The following is a 22,387-nucleotide window of genomic DNA, read 5'->3' on the forward strand; positions in this document are numbered from 1 at the left end:
TGGTGATGGGGGGTAGGGTCATGGTCGAGGGGGCAGTAAGATGAGGTGTCCTTGAGTTGACATTTGGCTTCAGTGGTGTAGAGGTCAGTGCACCAGACTACCACTGTGCTCCCTTTATCCGCTGGCTTGATGGTGAGGTTGGGATTGGAGCAGAGGGATTGGAGGGCTGCGCGTTGTGAGGGTGAGAGGTTGGAGTGGGGGAGGGGGATAGACAGGTTGCGGCGGTTAATGTCCCGGCGGCTGTTGGAAATGAAGAGGTCGAGGGCAGGTAATAGGCCAGCGTGGGGTGTCCAGGTGGATGCAGTGTGTTGGAGGTGGGCAAAGAGGAATTGTGAGGGGTGGAAGCGGTTGTGGGAGTGGCCATGATGTGGACGGAAGTGACATGATCAATCAGCGTGGGGGTGGCAGCTGTATTAGCCGCATGGCTAATGGCAGAATAGGTTCCGAGGCCAGGGGAATCTTCTGGAATGTTTGAGGAGCGCTGTTTTTACCTCCCCTTCCTAGTTGCCACAGTAGAACGAAAACCCAATGGTGAGCTGTAGACCAACATTTACAGGAAAGCCACACACATTGACCAGATACTCAACCACAGGAGCAACCATCCCAACACCCACAAATGGAGCTGTGTCAGGTCATGTAAATGAGCCACAACACATTGCAGCATCCAGGAACTACGAGAAAAGAAGAAAAGTACCTATACAACGTATTCAAGAGCAACTGTGTAGTCCGCCGATTCCTGCACAACAGACCGAAACAAGAACGTACAACACACCCAGAGATTCTAACCACCTTGCCATACATTAAAGAAATCTCAGAGATGGTGACCAGACTACTCCGGCCCCTCGGCATCATGGTAGCCCACAAACCTACCACCACACTGAAACAGCTCCTGATGAATTAAAAGGACCCCGTACCAACAACCAGCAGGACAAATGGCATATACAAAATATTCTGCAAAGACTGCAACAAACATTACATTGGACAGACGGGCAGGAAACTAGCCACCAGGATACATGAGCACCAACCAGCCACCAAAAGACATGATCAACTATCACTCGTATCCATACACACAGACGAAGAGAGACACAAGTTCGAATGGGACAATACATCCATCCCTACTCAGGCTAAACAAAGACTTGCATGGGAATTCCTAGAGGTCTGGCATTTAAACCGGAACTCCATTAGCAAACATCTAGACCTGGACCCTATTTACCAACCTCTCAGAAAACGAACCGGAAATGATATCCCCCCATCACAACAGACCAGCACAGATAAATAGAAAGCAGGACAGAGCACCAGTGCTTCATTGGAAGATCACTGATAATGTTACCTAGCATGGTGACAAAACGTCTGAGAAAACAAATCCATCAGCTGAGCGAGCAAACTTACAACCTGAGCGACAAATCGCAATTATCTATTATTCTGTTTCATAACATAACCATGAAATGTAGAAGTTAGCCAGTGAAAGCTGTTAGGTTTGCTGATGATGAAGGCTTTGCAGTCCATTTGTGGTATTTGCTTCCGTGGTTGATAAATGGGGGGAATGTTGAAGACATGGATTATAGAATAAAGATCATTGTGGATAAAACCAAAACCTGGAAGACACTTAGGAAAGCAGGTGAAAGATTTAACGTTTTAACAATTGTGAAGCAGTTAGAGAAAGTGAGATACTTTAAATATTTGGAAAGTATAATGCCTGAAGTTTGCAGCTGTGTTAAGGGGGTGAGAGCCAGGAGTGCAATGTAAAATGTTGCATTTGATAGAAGATTTTATACCACCACTCTGTTGGTACTGCTAGGGCTATAGGACTGCTGGCTAGTCCAATTGGTAGAAAGCTCTCTAAGGTAGGGCTTACTCTTGAGAAAAGGACAAAATTCTCACTTTAAAGCAATTAAGCGAGCAAGATCCGATATTTCCCTAACCTTTAGCTTGGGTGATGGGGGCTATTGTGACTTGTAAACTCCAGCCTGAGGATATTGACTGAACTATGAACACAGAACTGAAGAAAATATATTTGCAAATAGTTTGATAGGATGAGTCAAGAATGATATTTTGAATACTTGAATTGGATTGGGAATGTGTTAGGAGGAAGTTGTGGGGGGTGGAGGGGGGAAACATGTTGAAGTGGTGAATGTTTTGCCCTGCCCCGCCTCAAGAAGGGAAGTTAAATGGACTTAAATAAAAGACAGAAATGCCAAACGAATGAATTGCAAAAGAAGTATTGAGCTAGTACCTGCCTCAGGCAGACCGATGTTTTTATTAATCCTATTCACCTCTAGATATGATCTCATACAGATATTGAGCATTGCAAACTAGCTTCCAGTGAGAAATATAGTAGTATTTTAATGAGAGGTTGGTTCATGTGTTTTGAAGTGCTGTAATTGCTGGTAGGACCATACAATGTAATATTTTTGTTAACTTCCAAAATTTGCTATGGGCATCTAAACCACGTAGGAAGCGTTAAAGATACTAAATAAAATGAAACTAAATGAGAACAATTTAAGGAACACTGCATGAGAGCAAAGTAAAAATGGAATTGAAAGGCAGAAATATTTTTCTCGTAAAGGAGTGTAGGTTTTACGGCATGAGCAAAGTTAGTTATTTTTGCCAAGTTGCTGATATTGGCAGATGAGCATTCAATGTGTTCAATGACATCTTCGGTCTGCTATTTTAAAGGCCGGATGCAAATAATTAGATGCAAGCAGGTGGTGTTTGCCTCAACTTTGGTTATTGGCTGAGTCAAAATAACCCACTCTAGTTCTTTTTATCAGAAACAACAGTGATTTTAGTTGCTAGACTAAGAAAAGTTTCTTCAGCTTTATATAATCTGGCCTCTATTAAAATTGTAGACAGAAGGATGTTGTGAGATGTGTTGAATGCTAAAAGTTATTTTTATGATGCTATGGTGCTAACAAAATAGGAACAATTAGGGTGCATATGTTAAGATGTTGTAATAAGTTAGCTGTGGAAAGATGAGCTTTATTAACTTTGAGAAACATGTCAGAGGCTGAGGGGTGACCTTATAGAGGTTTATAAAATCATGAGGGGCATGGATAGGTTAAATAGACAAGGTCTTTTCCCTGGGGAGGAGGAGTCCAGAACAAGAGGGCTTAGGTTTAAGGTGAGAGGGGAAAGATTTAAAAGAGACCATGCGGCAACATTTTGACACAGAGGGTGGTGCATGTATGGAATGGGCTGCTAGAGGAAATGGTGGAGGCCAGTACAATTGCAGCATTTAAAGGGCAACGGGATGGGTATATGAATAGGAAGGGTTTAGAGAGATATGGGCTGGGTGCTGGCAGGTGGGACTAGATTGGGTTAGGATACCTGGTCGGCTTGGGCGAGTTGGACCAAAGGGTCTCTTTCCGTGCTGCACATCTGTGACTCAAAAAAAGAACACTAGCAATCTTTATTTACTAAGTAACTTTAATCAAGTGCCCTAAGGTACTTTACAGGAATATTATGGTTCTCTTGAGGCAGTGGCAGAATGCCAAATGATGGGGCTTAGCACTTGTTAAATGCCCTGTCCATGACACTCGCCTCAGTAATATTTAGAGTCCCATCTCATCAGACCCACCAAACAGGCTAGGCATCAAGAAACAAACTAAGAAATGCTGGAGATACTCAGCAGAAACTCAACTTCTTTGCACAGATAGTTCTTTTGCAGCGTAATGGTTGCGTTCTTGTGCAACCCCACATTATTAAAAATGTGCACTTTAGAAACAGTGATTAAAGTGTTGGAGCTGTAATTGCCAGCACACGTTTTAAAGTTTGCACTTTAGAAACAGTGTCCCCAATTCGTCAAGCGTGTTGCAGTAAATTTACGTTAACAAAATGTTAAAGCAGAACGACCTGTACTAAAAAGCTTTTGTGTTCTTTGTTGAAGAAAAATTATTCACCAATTGGCAGAGCTGTTGGTTTTATGTCATGTCTCATGATATAAGACCATAAGACATAGGAGCGGAAGTAAGGCCATTCGTTAAATCATATTTTCCTTTAATAAATCATGAAGCGTAAGAAGTCTAACAATTTTGACTATTTGGAGGTGGATTATTTAACTGCAGCAAGTCTTATCCTACCCCTTGCACTTTGATGTGTGTCTGTATGTACATATAATGGTTTTTTAAATTGATTTATTGTTGTCACATGTACTGAGATACAGTTGAAGTGCTATACAAGCAGATTCATCCCATACAAAGTGCACCAGGGTCACAGAAGAGAGTGCCGAATACAGTATTACAGCTGCAGAGAAGGTGAGGAGATCTATTTGCAGTGCAGTTGTGTAAAATAAAGTACAGATATTTTGATCTGGTAGCTCAATACTTCAATTATTTTAGAGGTCTTCTGTGTTGTAAGTTTGCTTTAGTTTCCATTATAAGACTATCTACATCTACAATTCTATTATTTTAATATAATATGTTTGTGGATCCTGAGAAATGCTACTCCACCACCCATTGTCTATTTCATAAGAACATTAGGAACAGGAATAGGCCATTAGGCCTGTTGAGTCGAGAGTGTGGTGAGGGAAAAACACAGCAGGTCAGGCAGTATCCGAGGAGGGGGAGAATTGATGTTTTGAGCATAAACCTTTCATTAGGAATCCTCCTCCTCAGCTGCTTCCTGAATGGCTGTGCTTTTCCAGCACCACACTCTCAACCCTGATCTCCAGCATCTGCAGTCCTCACTTTCTCATTAGTTCTGTTGAGCCTGCTCTGCCTTTCAATAAGCTCCATTTACCTGCCCACTCACCATAACCCTTAATTCCTTTTACTGTTGAATATTCTCTGTATCTTTGCCTTAAAACATTCAACGGGGTAGCCTCAACTGGTTCACTGGACAGGCAGTTCCACAGATGTTGGGTGAAGAAGTTCCTTCTCAACTCAGTCTTAAATCTGCTCACCCTTATTTTGAGGCTGTGTACCCTAGTTCTAGTTTCACTCACCAGTGGATACAATCTCTCTACCTTATCCATTCCTTTCATGAAGTTGTATGTTGCTATAAGGTCACCCCTCATTCTTCTAAATTCCAATGCATACAATCCCAGTCTATTCATTTTTTTCTGCTAATGAGGTAACCCTCTCAATTCCAAAATCAACCTCGTGAACCTCCTCTGCACCCCCTCCAGTGCTAGTACATTCTTTCTCAAATAAAGGGATCAAAACTGTACAAAGTACTCCAGGTGTGACCACACTAGATAACCTCCCTATTTTTAAACTCCATCCCTCTAGCAATGAAGGGCAACATCCCATTTGCCTTCTTAATTACCTACAAACCAACTTTTGTGATTCATTCCCAAGAACACCAAGGTCCTTTTCACAGCAGTATGCTGCAGTTTTTCATCACTTAAATAATAGGCTATTTTGCTGTTGTTCCTACCAAGTACTACCATCATACTCCCTTTTGCCAGACCCTTGCCCATGCACCTAACCTATCTATATCCCTCTGCATACTTTGTGTCCTCCCCATACTTTAAAATGAGTGGAGGAGCAGTGTCATCTGCGAACTTTGACACGCTACACTTGGTCCCCAACTTGAAACCATTTATGTAAATTGTAAACAATTGTGTTCCCAACACTGATCCCTGAGGCACATTACTAGCCAATGATTGCCAATCAGAAAAATACCGAGTTCACCCCATTATTTGCTTTCTGTTAGTTAACCAATCCTCTATCCATGCTAATACATTACCCATAATGTTATGTATCTTTATCTTATGTAGCAGCCTTTTGTGCAGCACCTTGTTGAATGTCTTCTGGAAATCCAGATACACCATATCTATCGGTTCCCCATTGTCCATTACATATGTATTGACCTCAGAATTTCAGCAAATTAATTAAACAGGACCTGCCTTTCATGAACCCATGCCGCATCTGCCCGATGGGACTGTTTCTATCCAGATGTCTTGCAATTTGTCCTTGATACTTTTAAGCATTTACCCCACTACAGAAGTTAAACTAATGGGCTTATAGTTACCCGCCTTTTGTCTACTTTCTTTTTTAAACAGTGGTGTCACATTTGCTGGTGATTTGAATGAAACTCGGTCTCTGTATTGTTCCTTCCCTAGCTTGCAGCATGTTTTTACATGTTGCTCGCTTTCTATCAGCTCCTTCTCGCAAGTTGGCCTCCCTCAGAAGCGTTTAAATACATTGTTAGGAAGGCAAGGGGAAGATGAAATGATTGAATAGACAAGATTCTTAAAAGTACTACCACAAAGGAATTCAACTCCTATTTATATACTGCCTGTTTATTTACTTTTTGAGTTGAATTATGGTCAAAGAATGAGGACGGTTAAACCAAAGGTAAGTATTTAGCATTTTGTTCAAGTTGCCTACTTTCTCATGGATGGGAGAAACAACTTTGTGAAGATTAATAGTCAATGTACAAAAGACGGACTTTGTGGCACTGAGATAAATCACAACTAATGAACTTGCTCTACTGAATTATTGCCTTGTAGCTACTGAGGCCAAGCTTTGTCAGTTAGATAGTTGTCTAATGAATTTGTAATTAATAGACAGACAGAGTTTGATGATTAGGTCTCACTGCAGTTTTGCACCTGCAGTTAACAAATTGGCTATTGTGCATGTGTTGCAGGATGGCCAGCCAAATAAATCCACCTATGCTGTAATTTAGAATAGATCGGTTATTTAGTTTTGTTGGACTCAACTGCAAAGAATATCTCTTTTCTAACCCAGATGAATTGTGGAGTTAGATGAAGCACAGTAGGAGGAAATGCACACTGCAGTGAGTTTTTTGTCCTGTTCTTGTGCCATGTACAATAGCTGGTCACAGTACCTGTCAGGGATGGGTCAGCATAAGCAGAGCTATAGGACAAAGGTATCACTAAGCAGAGAGACGCCAGAGTATATTGTTCAATGGTTTAATTGACCTGTATTTGATTTATGTTTTATTTTATCTGATTGCTGTATTGATTGTTTAAGTCGGTATGAAGTAAATTAGAGCTAAAGTAAACAGAAGATTCTAGGAGAAAACCTCTGGTTCTTGGCATCTGTGAAGACACCTTCCCTTCTGGATGGAAGTAGTTATGGCTTTGGAAAGTGCTGTTTAAGGATCCTTCCTGAACCTTGTGGATGGTACACACTGCAGCTACTGAGTGTCTGTCTGTGGTGAAGGAAGTGAGTATTTGTGGCTGTGGTGCCAATCACTTGGGCTGCTTTGACCAGGATGGTGTCAAGCTTCTTGAGTGTTGTTGGAGTTGCTCTCATCCAGGCAAGTGGGGATTTTACCATTACCGTCTCTGACCTATACCTTGTAGATGGTGGACAGACTTTGGGGAGTCAGGACATGAGTTCCTTGCTTGCTTTAATAAAGTGTTCCAAGGTACTTTACAGAAACATTATAAAGTTTGATACTGAACCACATTAAAAAGATATTAGGGCAGATTACCAAATGCTTGGTCAAAGGGGTAGGATATTTAAGTTTCTCAAAGGAGCAGAGGGTTTTAGGGAAGGAATTGCAGAAGTTTGGGCCTTAGCAGCTAAAGTCATGTCCACCAAATAGAGCAGTTGAAATCAGGAATATTCAAAAGGAGGTCAGATTCAGAGGAACACTGATATCTTGGAGGACTTTGTGCTGGAGAAATTTCAGAAGTAGGAAGCATATGGCCACAAAAGGATTTAAAAATGAGGGTAATAATTTCAAAATTGAAGTATATTTTGATCGAGAGAATGGAAGTTGGAAAGCACAGGCATAATTTCATGTAAATAAGGATGTAGGCAACAGAGTTTTGAATGAGTTATAGAGTTGTAGTATCGGAAGCTGGCCCAAACTGCATTGGAATAGTCCAATTAAAACGTTAATTGGTGGGGGTTCAGAGACAGGTGAGTTAACATAATGTGGAGCAGAAAAAGGCAGTGTTAGTGATGGTCCAGATTGCAGTAAGATGCTCATTTCAAGGCTAGACACAATACCAAGGCTGCTAGCAATCTGGTTTAGTCTCAGCCAGATCTGAGAGAGAAGAATGGAGTCAGTGGTTGGGAATAGAGTTTATGGTAGGAATTGGTGGTAATGGATGGAATCTTATTGGGTTCTGAGAGGCATGGGCTGTGGGAGATGTGTGGCACAATAAGCAGAGGAATCCATTGGGCCCCTGTCTTGACATTTGAGATGATCTTGTTCCTCCTTTTATGCTTTTAACAAGTGGTGTGACAAGATTTTCTCTCGAGGCAGTGGGAGTGTCAATTGATAGGGAGTGATGTTAATGAAATGTCCTGTTCGGGGCATAACTCAACTCAGTAACATGCAGAGTCACATCTGATCAAACTCACCTAACAGGCTAGACATTAGGAAACAAACACAGAGAAAGCTGAAGAAACTCAGTTCTGGTAACATTTTTGAAGAAGGAAACAGAGTTTGCGTTTCAAGTCAGATGTCACTCCTCTTCTTACTAAAAAGCTTTAGTATTCTTTGCAGGAGGAAGGTTATTTAGCGATTGGCAGAGCTGTTAGTTCTGTGTCATTTTGATGAAGCTGAAGGAGGCATTTTATTTCCCTTTTCACAAAATTACTTTGTTTTAAAAAAACAGTGCTGTTGTTGCCACAGTATTGATGTGAAACGTGCAATTTGGGTTCTGGTTACTGGCCACCCTTCGGATATTGATAGTGGAGAATTCAGCAATGTAATGAATGTCAAGGGACGATGGTTAGATTCTCTTTTGTTGGAGATGGTCATTGCCTGGCACTTGTATGGTGTGAATATTGCTTGTTACATGTTAGTCTAAATCTATCCAGGTCTTGTTACGTTTTGGCATGGATTGCTTCAGTATCTGAGGAGTTGTGAATGGCACTGAGCATTGTGCATTCATCAGCGATTATGCCACTTCTGATCTGAAATTGAAAGGAAGATCATTAAAGCAGCTAAAGATAGTTGTGCAGGACTCTAGAAACTCCTGCAGAGATGTCCTGGAGCTGAGGTGACTGACTTTTAACATTCATAACCATTTTCCTTTTGTGTCAGATAGGACTCCAATCAGTGTAGATTTTTCCCCTGATATCCATTTACTCCAGTTTTGTCAAGACTCCTTGATACTACACTCTATTAACTGCAGTCTTGATATCCGGGATAGTTGCTTTCACCTCACCTCTGGAATTCACCCCTTTTCTCCATGTTTGAACTGAGTCTGTAATGAAATCAGGAATTGAGTTGCTCTGGCGGAACACCAACTGGGCATCAGTGAGCAGGTTATTGCTGAGCAGGCGCTGCTTGATTCGACTGTTGATGACATAAGCCATCACTTTACTGATGATTGCGAATAGACTGATGACTGACCCGCAGTAATTGGCCAGGTTGACCTTGTTCTTTTTGTGTACAGGACATACCTGGGCAGTTTACCACATTGTTGGATGGCTGCCAGTGTTGTAGCTGTCAAGGAACAACTTGACCAGGAGTGTCGCAAATTCTGAGCATAGGTCTTTAGTGTTGTTACTGGAATATTGTCAGGCCCTATAACCTTTGCAGTATTACCTCTAACCATTTTTTGATATTGTATGAAGTGAATTGAATTTGCTGAAGACTGGCATTTGTGATACTGGAGGAGGCTGAAGGTGGTCATCCACTTGGCACTTCTTGGCTGAAGTTTGTTGCAGTGTCTCTACCTTTTACGCTGATGTACTGGGCTCATCTATCATTGAGGATTGGGATGATTGTGGAGCTAGTATGTTTGTTAATTGACCACCATTGTTCACAACTGGATATGACAAGACTGCAGAACCTAGATCTTATCTGTTCGTTATGGAATTGCTTGGCTCTGTCTTTAATATGATGCTTAAGCTACCTAGCATGCAGGTAATCCTGTTTTATAGGATGACTTGTATTTGGGCATGCCAAGTGCTTCGCTTAGCTCTCTTGCACTCTTCATTGAATTTGATTCATTCCCTGGCTTGATGAAGGTAGTAGAGTCATGTCACAAGGTTGCAGATTATGTTGGAGTACAATATTACTGATGGTTTTCCACAGCACCTCATGGATTCCCGGCTTTGAGTTGCTAAATGTACTTGAAGTCTGTCTCACTTAATGGAGGTGCCAGTGTTGAACTGGGATGGATGGAGTCAGAAGTTAACACGACAACAGGTTATAGTCCAACAGGTTCATTTGAAAATCACAGCCTCCTTCATCAGGTTCAAAAGCTTGTGATTTCAAATATTCCTATCAGACTATAACCTGGTGTTGTGTGACTTCTGACTATATCTCATTTAACACCATGATAGTGCTGCATAATATGGTGGAGGTATTCTCAAGACTTTGTTTTCACAAGATCTGTACTGTGGTCACTCTTACCATTGCTGTCTTGAGCAGATTCATTAATGGCAGGCAGATTGGTGATTGGGTCAGTTAGGTTTTTCTTTCTTTATGATTCCCTCACCACCTGCTGCAGACTGAGTCTTGCCTGCTATGTCTTTAGGATTTGAGTTCAGTTATTATTGGTCTTGGTGAGCCATTCTTTGAGATGGACAACAGAATCCACAAGGCAGAGTATATTCTGCACTCTTGCCACCCTCAGTGAGATATAACTAAACAATGCATACACGTACAGAGTGAATGAAATAAATGAATGAAGATGAAGGAATAAAGAAGGAGACGGCGATATATGTTTCAATACTAACCCTGCTAATCCAGGCTGTTTGTGTATTTAGCATTTCAAATATTGGAGATGACAGATAAAGTTGTTAAATGAAAGTCATTTGATGTCTCCTGGTTTAGGTTGATGATTGCTACATGTAAAAGTTGGAATAATGTTGCGTTTCAAATAGCTAATTTCCCTGAAAAGAAAGTTCCTTCTACTTACCACATCGTCCAAGAAAGCCACCTCATTAATGAGTGACAAGAACCATCAACTTGTTCATACCTCTGCTTCTAATCACAGACTCCAGGGAATCATTTGAATTGGAAGTTGGTGTAGAAAAGAGTTACATGGATTGTTCACTTGTTTCAGGGGTTGATACGAGGAAAGATATATGCGGGAAGGTTTTCCACTGGGAAGGAATCATAAAGGTTTATATGCTAATGGAAAAACACACAAATACAGATAAATATTTAAAATTGATTTAAGAGCATAAGAATATCAAAAGGGAACAGGAATAGGCTATGGGGTCTCTAGAATACAAACATCCATAATTATCAGCCTTGAATATATGGAGTATCTACTGTTCTCTGGGGCACAATTACATAAATTAACTTTGATTTCTTTTGTCTCTGTCTTAAATGGAAGATTCCTTATCCTGGGACTATGACCCATAGCTCTTGACACATCAACTGAAGGAAACAATTTCACGGAATCTATTCTGTTGCACTGCTAATATCTGATAGATTGTCTTGAGTGTGAACATCTGAGTTGCTCTCAGCACGGGCATGATGGGCTGAATGGGCTTCTTTTGTGCTGTAATCATTCTGTGATTATATCTGGTCTTGAACATTGTTATTGATGCTTCTCTTACTGCCTGCCCAAATTGTTTCCAAGTGTCTGTCTTGGCTGGGGAATATCCCCTGGACGGTCTTCTCATGTCGTGAGCCATCTTGTTTTGCAAAATGACTCTGACTATATGAGTGTGGTCATTGTAAAGGGTTGTTTGGGTTTGTGAGGCAGTTTTAATTGGAGAATAAAGTGCCAAAGGCAAGTACAAGGTTATGAGCATTCTAATTGAGAAATGGGAGGAATTTGGAACATTGACCAAGGGTAAAACCATAAGGGAGGGGGTTGTGTGAAAGCCACATCCTCAGAAAAATGAAGCAAGGCATATTCTTTTTGTTTGTCATCTGTATATATTAATTGAACACCTTGCAGCACTTCATTCATATTCTAGAGAAGATGTTTCTAGCATTCACATTTTCTACCACCTCCTTCCAAACCCATTATTTCATCTGTCTGTTCATTTTGCTGGTATCTTAAGGTAAGTGAACAGACACTAGATTTTTATCTGTTTGGCCAAGACCTCCATCACTGTCATGCTAAATCTGGTACCATTTATAGAGAGATCATCAACAAAAATGTGAAAAATTGCAATAAGTTCAAGCCATATTAAATGACCCATTTGGATGAAAGGTCTTTGACCTGAAATCTTTCTTCTGTTTGTCACTTCAGAAATCCTCCCAAATCTGCTGAATATTTGTGTTTTTGAAGGACCCCTCACTTGCTTTAAATATGTGTCAACTCTGCTTTCTCAAGTGGCTAGCTGCCACTCAACATGGGGGTTGTGTGGTAATGAAATATAGTCGGTTCTGATATAACGTGATAATTTCATTTGCGTGTGGTCTCACGTTATAAGAAAATCCCGATGATGAGGAAGTCATGACTGAGGTGTAACGGTGGGTCACTGATTAGCACTGCTATCTCACAATGCCAGAGACCCAGGTTTGATTCCAGTCTCTCTGTGGAGTTTGCACGTTTGCCCCGTGTCTGTGTGGGTTTCCTGTGGGTGCTCTGATTTCCTCCCACAGTCCAAAGATGTGCAGGTTAGGTGAATTGGCTGTGCTAATTTGCTCGTAGTATTCAGGGATGCGTGGATTAGGTGCATTAGTCAGGGTAAATGTAAGGAATGGGTCTGGGTGGATTGCTCTTCAGAGGATCAGTGAGGGCTTGTTGGGTCAAATGGCCTGTTTCACACTATAGGGATTCTGTGCTTCTGTGAACAGTTCAAGGATACGGGACAGGCTATTTAAGACTGAAATGAGGAGAAATTTCTTCATCTAGAGAGAATGGTGAACCTCTCACCTCCAGTATTTAGCACATCCAAACATCTACCCACTGCCTCAGGGTTGGGAAAAGTGCATGATGACTGTATGCTTATCATTGTGGAACGGTCTTTTACTTGTGTAAGGATGACCATTTATTCTTTTTGCCAGTGATGGTATAGGAAAACGTTTTGGGAGACAAAGCGAGTAGATGCACCCTCAAAAAGCAAATATCATTGAGGATCTGAAAAATATTTTACTTGAGAGTGAATTGAGGGGTTATAATTTTAAAGTGACTGGAAGAAGGTATAGGGGAGATATCAGAGGCAGAGAGTGGTGGGTGTGTGGAATGCACTGCCAGCGGTGATAGGAGAGTCAGATACATTCGGGACATTTAAGTGACTGCTGGACAAGCACATGGATGGCAGTAAATTGAGGGGTGTGTAGCTTAGGTTGATCTTAGATTAAGATAAATGCTTGGCACAACATTGTGGGCTGAAGGGCCTGTACTGCACTGCACTGTTCTATGTTCTATCTCGGGTCCTAAATAACCTGTCCTGTATCTTTAGACTGTGACGCCTCAGTCTGCATTCCCCAGTCATTGGGCGTATCCTCCCATGTTTCACATCGTCTAGACCTGCTAGGATTTTGTAGGTTTCTGAGATTCCAACAACCTCCACACCTACACCCACACGGACCAACCAACCCACCCATTCTCCTCAGCTCCAGTGAATATATTGATTCAACCTTTCCTCATGGATAAGTCCTGCCGTCCCAAAAATAAGTGGGAAACGTTTGCTACACTCCTTTTGTGGCCAGCATATCCTTCCTCAAATAACAAGATCAAAAATGCACACGATATACCAGGTGTGGTCTTGGCAAGGCCCTGTAGAATTGCAACAATACATCCCTGCTCCTGTGCTCTAATCCTTTCCCTTTGTAAGCTAACCTACCATTCGCCTTATTTACTGCCTGCTACACCTGCAAGCTTACTTTCAGTGACTGATCTGAGTGACAACTAGATCATATTGCACTCCCCTTTTCCCAACCCGGCACCATTTCAGTTAATAAGCATCACATTTATCCACATTACACTTCATCTGTCTATTCACTCAACTTGTCCAAATTACACTGAAGCATCTCTGCATCCTCCTCATAGTTCATCCTCCCAGCCATCTTTGCATCATCCACAAACCTGATGATATTACATTTAGTTCCTTTATCCACTGCTGTCATTGATTGCACTTTGTCAGTTCCTTGAGAGGCTGGGTCATGTTTGTGAGATAGGACTTGTCATGAACAGGAGGTTCTTAGGTAATAGAGGAATATGAACCATGTGCAGGAAGATGGGATTAATTTAGAATGGCATCATGGTGGGCTGAAGGGCAAATTCCTGTGCTATGCTGCTGCATGTTCTAAATCCATTTAATATGAAATAGCCTGGATTCAAGCACTGATACCAGCAGCAGCCCCCATTAGTCACTCAAAAATATCTGATTATTCTGACTTTTTGTTTGCTGTCTGTCGATCAATTCCTTATCCATGTCAGTATGCTATCCCCAATTCAATGTGTTTTAATTTTGTGGGGAATCAACTCAGGAAGAGAAACCTTAGTCTGACAAGATAAAGGAAAACAGAAGACAGTGGATATTTATCTGCCAAAGTCTGATGATGTATCAATGTTTATTTTTGCTGCACTATGAAGGAACTCAGCAGGAGCATCCAAATCATGTGAATCCACACTGCTTATTCCCCACTGCATGGGGAAGGAGAAATTGACTGTGCTGAATAGATTGTACTTAGCACCTTCCCCTCCCCCTGTGTAATAATGCTGGGCTCTTACTAGCATTACTGCATCAGTATCCATATGGATAACATTTCCTTTGTGTTTTCATGCACTCTGTGGAGCCTCCACTCCATCAGTCAACACAGCAGCAATTATACAGCAATGTGCACACTGACCCCAATTGACATCTTGTAATTCACATTTTTGGGCATTTAAATAGTTGAGAGATAAAAAATAATGTATTCATTTAGCTTTCCCATCATCGCTGAGTGACAGTATTTAATGCCATCTCCCTGTTCTTCTCAGCATTGATTGGTCTCATTGAAAATGTAATTGTTATTAGAAGATTGAATTAATGTTTAATCTTTTTTAACAACACACCATTATTATACCAATAATAACACAAAGCAATTGTCAAAAACAATATGCATGAAGCATTGATAATGCAAGTCTTTGCACAAACTAGTTTTGAGGAGAGAGTGGGAAAGCAACTGGGAACAAAGGCTTTTCTTTGTTTGAAAAAGTTAAACTTCACACAAAGAAAGAAAGGAAATTAGGTACACAAGTCACCTCAAACTCCAGACAGTCCCTCATGGGCAAGAAAATAGCGCGCGTCGTTGATGGCAACAAATTGTTCATTATTGTTTAAAAACCTGATAAATAAAGTATTATTTCAATAAGATGCACTGCTTAGAAGGAATAACTGGGTTTTAGGTTTCAAACTATCAATTCCAGGGCAGTATATTCCAGTGAAATTATCCGCCCATGCCTGTATTTCTATAAAGTTAAAGATCTCACAATACCAGGTTATAGTCCAATTGTTTCATTTGGAAGCACTAGCTTTCAGAGCACTGCTCCTTCATCAGGTGGTTGTTTCATCAGCAACTGCCTGATGGAGTGGTGCTCTGAAAGCTAGTATTATTTACTATATTCATGCCCCTCATGATTTTATAGACTTCTATAAGGTCACCCCTCAGCCTCTAATGCTCAGGGAAAACAGCCCCAGCCTATTCAGCCTCTCCCTATTCAGTTCAAATCCTCCAACCCTAGCAATATCCTTGTAAATCTTTTCTGAACCCTTTCAAGTTTCACAACAATTTTACAATAGGAGGGAGACCGGAATTGCACACAATATTCCAAAAATGGCCTAACCAATGTCCTGTACAGCCGCAACATGACCTCCCAACTCCTGTACTCAATACTCTGACCAATAAAAGAAAGCATACCAAACGCCGCCTTCACTATCCTGTTTACCTCCAACTCCACTTTCAAGGAATTATGAATCTGCACTCCAAGGTCTCTTTCTTCAGCAACACTCCCCAGGACCTTACCATGAAGTGGATAAGTCCTGCTCTGATTTGCCTTTCCAAAATGCAGCACCTTCTTCACTGTTCACTACATCTCCAATTTTGGTGTCATCTGCAAGCTTACTTACTATGCTTCCTGTGTTCACATCCAAATCATTTATATAAATGATGAAAAGTAGTAGATCCACAGGCCTCCAGTCTGAAAGGCAAGCCTCACCCCCACTTACCAGTTGAGCCAGTTCTGTAGCCAGATAGCCAGTTCTCACTGTATTTCATGAGATCTAACCTTGCTATCATGAGGAACCTTGTCGAGTGCCTCATTGAAGTCCATATGGATCACGTCCACTGCTCTGCCCTCATAGCAAGTGCAGCTTTGCAGAGGTTAGAACGAACAGCCCTTCCCACAATCCAGCCCAAGCTTTGGATCTGCTATGTGAATGACACCTTTGTCATCACGAAACGCAACAAATCAGAAGAAACCCACAAACACATAAACAGCATGCTCTTGTACAATATCCTTACCGGTATACAGTTCACCAAAGAGGAAGAGAACAACAACAGACTCCTCTTCCTCGAAGTCATAATAGAACGAAAAGCCAATGGAGAGCAGCAGACCAGCATTTACAGGAAAACTACACACACTGACCAGATACTCAACCACAGGAGCAACCATCCCAACAGCCACAAATGGAGCTGCGTCAGGGCACTATTCAAATGAGCCACAACATGTTACAGCATGCAGGAACTACAAGAAGCTGAGGAAAAACACCTGTTCAGGAACAACGGGTACCTGATAAGTACAGTCCGCCGATTCAAACAACAGACCTAAACAACAAGACACAACATGCCCAGAGACTCTAGCCACCCTGCCATACATTAAAAACATCTCTGAGATGGCGATCAGAATACTCCGGTCCTTGGCATCATGGTAGCCCACAAACCTACCATCACACTGAAACAGCTCCTGATGAATTTAAAGGACCCCATATCAACAACCAGCTGAACAAACATCATATACAAAATACCCTGCAAGGACTGCAACAAGCATTACATTGAACAGGCGGGCAGGAAACTAGCCACCAGGATACATGAGCACCAACTAGCAGCAAAAGACATGACCAACTATCACTAGTATCCATACCCACAGATGAAGAGGGACATCAGTTCGATGAGGACAATACATCCACCCCGCGTCAGGCTAAACAAGGATATGCATGGGAATTCCTAGAGGTCTGGTATTCAAACCAGAACTCGATCAACAAACATATCGATTTGGACCCCATTTACCAACCTCTCAGAAAAAGAACCGGAAGTGATATCACCCACCACAAGAGACCGAGCCACACAAATAGAAAGTGGGACAGAACACCAGCGCTTCATAGGAGGCTCACCGATAATGTTACCTAGCATGGCAATGCAATGTCTGAGAACAAATCTGCCAGCTCAGCGAGCAAACTTACAACCCGATTGTAGAAGAATGCAGGGGAGAATGTAACGATCAGGAGCAGGAGTAGGCAATTCAGACCCTTGAGTCTTGGCCTTTATTTGGTACAGTCGTGCCTGATTTCACCTTGGCCTGAACTCCATTTTCCCGCCCACTCCCATAATCCATAATTAAGGATCTCTCTATCTCAATCTTAAATTTACTCAATGTCCCAACATCCACCGCACTTTTGAGGTAGCGAATTACACAGATTCATAGCCCTTTTGAGAGACGTAATTTCTCCTCACCTCTGTTTTAACTCTATTACCTTTTATCCTGAAGCTGTGACCTCTTATTCTCAGTTGCCCCACATGACGAAACATCTGTTCTACGTCGATTTTGTCAATCCTCTTTAGCATCTTGTATACTTCAACTGGATCACCTCTGATTCTCCTAACCTCTGGATAGGATAGGCCTAAACTGCTCAGTCTCTCTTCATCAGAAGAGGCCTACTCCTGCTTCTGATCTTTATGTTCTCCCCTGCATTCTTCTACAACCGGGTTGTAAGTTTGCTCGCTGAGTTGGTAGATTTGTTCTCAGACATTTCATCACCATGCTAGGTAACATCATTGGTGAGCCTCCTATAAAGTGCTGGTGTTCTGTCCCGCTTTCAATTTGTGTCTCCCTTCCTGTCTGGAATCAATCTAGTGAACTCCTCTGAACTACTTCCAATACAACTACATCCTCCTTCAAATAAGGGGACCAAAATTGCATGCAATATGCCAGGTACTGTCTGTCTAATGCCTTTGCAGATGTGACAACAATTCCCTACATTTATATTCTATCCCTATAGCAATAAATGCCAAAATTCAATTTGTCTTTCTAATTACTTGCTATATCTATATTCTAGTTTTCTGTGATTAATGCATGAGGATGCTCACATCCCCCTGCACTGAAGCAGCCTGCAGTTTCTTTCCATTTAAATACTAAGTTGCCTTTCATTTCCTTGACCAAAAGGATAACCTCTCACTTTACTATGTTAAACTTCATCTGACAAATTTTGGCCCTTTCACCTTACCTATCCATATCCATTTGTAAATTTCTTATTTTTCATGCAGTTTACTTTCCCACCTATTAGTGTTATCTGCAAATTTTGCTGTACTTCTGTGACTGCATTGCATCCATTTCAATAATGTAAATTGTAAATAGTTGGGGCATAAGGACTTAAACTTGTGGCACTCCTTTAGTTTCAGTTTGCAAACTAGAAAAAGATCTATTTATCTCGACTCTGTTTTCTGTTGGTTAGCCAATCCTCTATCCAAGCTAATACATTACCCCAATCCCATGTGATCTTAGCTTGTGTATTAATCTCTTGTATGACACCTTTTTAAATGTCTTCTGGAAATCCAGATATATTGCATCTACAGGTTCCCATTATCAACATTTGTTGTTGGATTTTCCAAGAACTCTAGCAAATTAGTCAAACATGCTATACGCTTCATAAAATCATGCTGACTCTGATGGATTTTATTTTGACTTTCCAAACATTCTATTACTAATTCCTTATTAATGCATTCCAATAATTTCCCAATGATACATTTTAAAGTAACTGGTCTGTGGTTTCCTACTTTCTGCTTCCCTTTTTGAATAAAGGTGAGTATTGTGAAAAAAGAGAATGACTGGCTTGTTAAATAAGTTGGTGAAAGTGAGGATTGCAGATGCTGGAGACTAGAGTCAAGAGTGTGGTGCTGGAAAAGCACAGCAGGTCGGGCAGTATCCAAGGAGCAGGAGGATTGATGCTTTGGACAAAAGCCAACTTACATATTTTGCAGAGTAGAGGAAGAAAACAAATTGTTAAGGAATCTAAAAATAAAAAATGGGGAGCTTAGTGCACATAAGAATGCAAGAACTCCAAGCAGGAATGGGCATTTAGCACTTGAGTCTGCTCTTCCATTCAGTATGATCATGACTGATCTCCTCTCGGACACAACTCCACTTTGCCCACTCTCCATGACCCTTCAACCCATTACTGATATAAAAATCTGTTCATCTCCTCCTTAAATTTACTCCATATCCCAGCATTCATCATTCTGGTGTAGTGAATTTTACAGGTGCACAACCCTTGAAGTAATTTCTCCTCATTTCTGTTTTAAATCTACTACCCTTTCTCATACAACTGTCTCTTCTCATTCTAGATTGTTCCAGAAAAAGAAACATCCACTCTGCAAGAACTTTGTCCATCCACTTTGGCACCTTGTATACTTCAATCAGACCTTCTAAACTTCAGGTCAAAACTGTTCAACCTCTTTTCATAAGATAAACCACTCATCTCTGAAATCAATCTACTGAATCTCCTCTGAACTGCCTCCAGTGTAATTGCACCCTCCTCACAATTGCAGCCTCAGAATATGGTGAGGATGACACTGCCAATTGCTTTGACGCTGATCATGTGTTTGGCACCTTCTAGACTGGAACATGCACTGTTCCAATGTCTGGTTTGCCATTGATTGTTGCAAAAAGAGAGGTCATGAAGGTTCTTTTATTCCAAGTGCAAGAAGTGCATTTCATTCTCTCTCGCCACGAAGTACCAGGGAGAGTGAGTACATAATGCCAAAAAGATTTCTGGTTTCCCCATGATGCAGGGTGTCACTGACAGCACACAAGCTGTTTTGTGACACTGCATGTAGGTTCTGAGATACACTGCGCAACAAGGGATTTCAACTATTCAATGTCTGCGTGGTGTATGGCCATTCATATTGAGCGATTAAATTAGATTACTTAGTGTGGAAACAAGCCCTTCAGCCCAACAAGTCCACGCGACCCTCTGAAGAGCAACCCACTCAGACCTATTCCCCTACATTTCCCCCTTCACTTAACACCACGGGCAGTTTAGCATTGCCAATTCAACTAACCTGCACATTTTTGGACTGTGGGAGGAAACCGGAGCACCCGGAGGAAACCCACGCAGACACAGGGAAAATGTGCAAACTCCACACAGATAGTTGCCCGAGGTGGGAATTGAACCTGGGTCTCTGGCGCTGTGAGGCAGCAGTGCTAACCACTGTGCACCGTGCTGTCCATAAATGTTCTCCACTTTTTTTTTCCAGCCCTGTGTGGAATTATATGTGCAGATGTGAACAAGCTGTGCAAAGTATATGATAACATATATATTGTATATTTATAAAAGTTAATTTAAGTTTTGAAGCAGAAGGAATACCGCAGTGATAACATGCTAGTCCATAAATGACCACATTTACTGAATTCAACTTTAGATTTACTGTGATTGGATTGAACACATGACTTCAACATACCATGCCCACGACACTACAACATCTTAGACAGGCATTGGTTTTGTAAAAATGTTTTCTAGGAAGTGGATGTCACTTGACATACTTGCATCAATTGCCCTTGAGAAGGTGGTAACAAGCCGCCTTGGTGAACATCACAATCCATACGGTGTGGGTGCGCCATTCGTGTTGCTAAGGAGGTACCACATTTTAATGAGTTTGAGAGTGGAAAAGTTGAATTTGTGGCAATAGCTTAAGACAATACATGGTTATTTTGTTTCAATTTGATAAGACAAAGAATAGCATTTATAAAACACATGGCAAATGCACCTTTTTCAGCTAGTGAGTGAAGTAGACCAGTAATTTCTTCATATCAGAAAATATTATCAAGCAAAGATGAAGCATTCACTAAATTTAGAAAGAGGTTGGCTCTTGTGAACTGAGTGACGGAAGTAAGAGAGACAGTGTCCCTGTGAATTAAGTGAATATTGAAGGGGAATACTATAATTTATGAACTAAGATAGTGAGTATTATGAAGAGGTAGAATGACTGAGGTAGCCTTGGGTTAAGTAATAGTAATTACTCTACCTAATTTTAAAAAATTTATCTGACTTATGAATAAATTGGAGTACCATTTTTTAAGTGTCACAATGCACAGAAAAGTGAATTGAGGAAAGGTAGTATTCAGAAGGATACACAGTTTAAAATGCTTCAGGAGCATCCCCCGCAATACACTATTATTTATAGATGTGAGCTTGGAATCCAAAACATTTCATACTCTCCAGAAATAGTTTGTTTTTAATGCGTCAAATATCTTTGGAATCCATCTTCTTTAGTATTTCAGCTGCTGCAAAATGAGTAAATTATATGCATTACTGGCTCAAAAGTCCTCTTAGTAAATTAATAACTTCACACCTCATAATTGCTTACAAACTCTTCCATCTTAGCTCCAGCTCTTTACCTCTGCTGATTCAGCTGCCTGTCCCCTGTTCCAGACTCTTCAATTTCCACTTCTCTTCTAACTCACCACATCTCCTACTTTTGCCACTTTCCTCCCTGCATCTCAGTCCCTCCTTCTTGTCCTGTTCTGCTGTTTCCATCCCATTCTGCTCCCTACCTCTCCACTCACCCAGCCCCTCCTGCTCGCCCTCCTCTCCGTTCATCACCCCTCCTTCCCATCTTGACCTGCTTCCTACCTCTCAACTGGTCGCCAACCCCTCCCCACTCACCACCTCATCTCTCCGATCACTCCCTCTGCTCACCCATCTCTCCCCTTGCTGCTTCAGTCCAGCTTGCCACCTCTCCCTCTCACATCCCTCATTCTTGCTGCTTCCCTCCATTCTCCTGCTTGCAGCTTCCATTTCTGACGTTATGCTCATTGTGTCTTGTGTACTATTCCACTGACTGTACCACTCACGCTCACTATTTTCCCCTTTTCCCTGAACCCTAACTGTGAGCTTGAGGAATGGGTAGTGAGTGGGAGAGTTCTGAAGGGAGGCCGTGAGTAGAGGGGTCAGCAAGTGAGCTGCAGGAAAGACAAGTGCTAACAGAGCTTTGGACTCTGGGGACTGAAATAAATGCATTTCAACTGCTAATTCCATCTGATTGATTGTGTCAGGTTTGGCTATTGTCCATTAATTTCCTGCCGTGGGTAGTCTACTAGTTCTTTGCTTGTGGACTAGAGTGGCAGGAAACCTAATTTACCCGTTAGTACGTATGCTGCAGTAATAATTATATGTATAGCAGCTTCTCAACATGGGTTAATGACAGGCTGGCTGCCTCATGGACTGATAATGGGATGGCAAAATTTGTGATCTTGAGAGAGGACAGCAAGATCATGCTGCATAGATCCACTACCACTCCCCTGAGACATCACTTCATCAACCCTAATAATGTATTG

At 41.5% G+C, this 22,387-nt stretch overlaps 1 long non-coding RNA gene across 2 annotated transcripts in view; it reads left to right on the forward strand.

Moving 5' to 3' along the window:
• Window positions 1–22,387, forward strand: part of LOC122559821 — a 166,312-nt gene that overhangs the window by 112,586 nt on the left and 31,339 nt on the right. For both annotated transcript variants that reach the window (XR_006314560.1, XR_006314561.1), the window contains exon 3: window positions 19,396–19,611. This is a non-coding gene — a long non-coding RNA (uncharacterized LOC122559821). The remainder of the gene's footprint in view (window positions 1–19,395; window positions 19,612–22,387) is intronic.

Source organism: Chiloscyllium plagiosum, chromosome 2, assembly GCF_004010195.1.
Source record: "Chiloscyllium plagiosum isolate BGI_BamShark_2017 chromosome 2, ASM401019v2, whole genome shotgun sequence".
In the NCBI taxonomy this organism is placed as follows: Eukaryota; Metazoa; Chordata; class Chondrichthyes; order Orectolobiformes; family Hemiscylliidae; genus Chiloscyllium; species Chiloscyllium plagiosum.